The 2,935-nt window shown below is 43.0% G+C and overlaps 1 long non-coding RNA gene across 1 annotated transcript; it reads left to right on the forward strand.

Moving 5' to 3' along the window:
- Nucleotides 301-2,662, forward strand: LOC110434053. Its single transcript, XR_002451511.1, has 3 exons — nucleotides 301-741; nucleotides 1,978-2,186; nucleotides 2,340-2,662. It is a non-coding gene; the product is annotated as an uncharacterized LOC110434053 (long non-coding RNA).

Here is a 2,935-nt window from a genome sequence, read left to right on the forward strand (position 1 = left end):
CTTGTGATCATCACCATCATCACCATTATCACTTATGCTCCATCACTTGACATGTACCAACCTCATTAAGTCTACACACACTTAGCATAAAGGTCAGTACTAGGGTTTCATCAATTATCCAAAACCAAACTAGGGCTTTCATAGGCCCTTATTGCAAGAACAAAAAAAGTCTACAACAACATATTACTTCCATTAGTGGAAAATCTATTGTTCCACGTATACCTGCGAGGGGTTCGGTTCGAACCGTTTACGATGCCGATCCGCACCTGGAATTAGCTATCAGACCGAATCGGGTCGACCCAGAATAGAAGAGGGGCAAAAGGGTCATCACCCATTCGACCCCCGGGGACCCTCGGGTTGAACCTCGTCTGCATCTGAATGTACCGTGACTCTCTCCTCCTCCTCTTCCGGTGAAGCCCGGTGACCTTCGAGCCCTAGATTTCCACCGCCACCACGTACTCTCCTCCTCCTCCGCCACCTCCTCTTCTGCCACTTCCCTTACCCTACCCTAGATTTCCACGCACGAGTACGATTCGTCTCTACCAAACGCTACCTCCCTGTCCGTCGCGGATCTGGCGGTGCGGTTGCCGGGAAGGGGGGTGACGGTGTCAGGTGCTCATGGTGAAGAGGTGCTCGCCTGCCGTTGTCTGTCGCCAACGCCTTCTACTTCCGGGGCCAGCAGCAAGGGGAAGCCAAGAGATCTCCTCCATCCTGATCCAGGCTGTCGTCTTCTCTCCAAAAGTGAGTATATTTGTTTGTTTATTAGATTAGATTCATATAAAAAATGATATATTTGGTGTATGTGCGTAGCAATTCAGAAGAGGAGATAAACATGTTGTTGTAAGTATATTTGTTTGTTAGTAGAATGTTCACTGTTTATTATCAAAGTGTTGAGTTGACACCAGATTCAGAGCAGAACCTATGTCTCAGAGATGAACTCTCAACGTTAATTGAGTCTCCAAATTTCAACTCCTGAAAACTGAGCTGACAGCATTAGATAAAGTATAGTATATTTACATCTTTTTAGATTCAGAAGTTGTTTTCCTTGTCTTATGCGTAATGGTTCTTTGGTGGTTTCTCATAGAGGTTGACGTCTTAGTTACATGAGAATTGTTGTTGTCACACCTGCAATCACTACCATCGTCTTCCATTATTAGGGAAACGTACTTTTCAATATATATACAAGAGAAGGTCAGCCCATGCATATTGGATTGCATTTTTCAAAACATCCCAGTACGAAAAATGCTGCACCTAGTGGGCAGAAAAAGGATGCTGAAATACCCTGTGAAAGCATCTCTCATAGAGGTTGATGTCTGAATGTTTATCTACTCAGCACTTGTTTGGTAGTATTGTGGTAGCCAGTTTGTTGGATGGTGATTGGTAGTGTTTTTTCCTCATTTTCTTTTGGGCTTCAATTGAACTGATCATGGGGTATTGGGGAATATGAGATTTAGCAAGCCTGTGTGTGTTCAGGAAACATGGTGGTGTTATTGTGATTTTTTAGGCAAGCTTGTGTGAATAATAAGTTCATGTTTATGCCTTTGGAATCCATCTCGGGTAATAGTCCATCATGTCCAGTTTTTCCCCCTGCATGAGTGCGTGGTGATTGATTTTGAATCTGTGTATGCAAGATCCCCCTGTCCTGTCGTGCCTATTGGTCCAACTATTATTGCGTTTCTTCTCATCAGGTCCTGAATAGATTTGGTCAGGATTAAGGGCTATCATGCTCAAAAGAGGATTAAGGGCTACTATGCCCAGTAGTAATCTAGTTGTGTTCTCTGCTATTCAGAGTCTTGTATTGGATGTTTGTAGCAAATTTTTTAGTGCTTGTTATGCATGTTCTGTAGATATGGTATGCAATGTGTTAGTTCCTTGTGAGACCTTTCAGGCACTTAAATTTCAGTAGCTAACTAATCTGTTACTGCTTAATCATGTAATCATTTTTAATTAATTAATTCTATGGTCTTCTGTTTGCAGTTCCCTAAAACATAACGGCGCAACTCATCCCTCCCTGTCATCGCCATCGTCGTTGATGCAGCAAAGGGTGTCGCCGCCACTGCCACAGGCGATTGAGTCGCCCCCGTCGCAATCTGTATGGGCGGTTCATCCTCCGCCAATGCCACGGGCGACTTCGCCACTACCGCCACAACTTCCCCTGCATGAGTTGCACACTTGTAGCTGCTGTGGTAATTCATTTTTGGATTGATGGATCCCGAGCGAGAAAAAAGGGATTATCTGTAGCTAGTCGGCTTCCTTGTCCTTATCATAGATAATATACTTTTGTTTTGAATTGTTAGTATCATATACTGATCTATGGTGCCTCTTATATTTGACTGCAGAAACTAGAAGAAGTAGAATGCCAGATATTCAGAGAGCATATAATTTTGCAGCTGAGATTTATAGTCATATGATTCTGCTACCAAGAGGAAGTGACATTTTGAAGTTGTCTATAAATTATTTGTAGGATAAAATGTTCTGAACGTTATGTAAATGATATGCTTATTTGCTGGCCTACAATGGGAATACATTGTCTGTAATGAATGTTTTGAAGTGTTAGCTATTTGCCCCAGATTCCCATTTTATGGAAATGTTCTGTCATTTCAGTTCTGAATGTTCCTGCTTCCCATTTTTGGGTCAGAGAAATTACCATTTTTTATGCATGCATATTGTAGTATGGAGTTCACTGATTTTGATCCCATGTACGTGAACTGCAGCAACACATACCTACGTATGTGCATATTATAGTATGCAATGCATTGCTTTTGATCCCGTATATGTGAGCTGGACTGCTAGAGCAACATATACGTAGTGGGCTAGTCACGGTTCGATCCCTGGGTAACCGTGGTTCATGCGGGTCAGGCATCACATGGATCAGGTTCGATCCGTGAACCTGTCCTGCAGCTGATGGAGCAGAGGTTCAGAGATTGGAGCGCAC

Source organism: Sorghum bicolor, chromosome 1, assembly GCF_000003195.3.
Source record: "Sorghum bicolor cultivar BTx623 chromosome 1, Sorghum_bicolor_NCBIv3, whole genome shotgun sequence".
NCBI lineage: Eukaryota > Viridiplantae > Streptophyta > Magnoliopsida > Poales > Poaceae > Sorghum > Sorghum bicolor.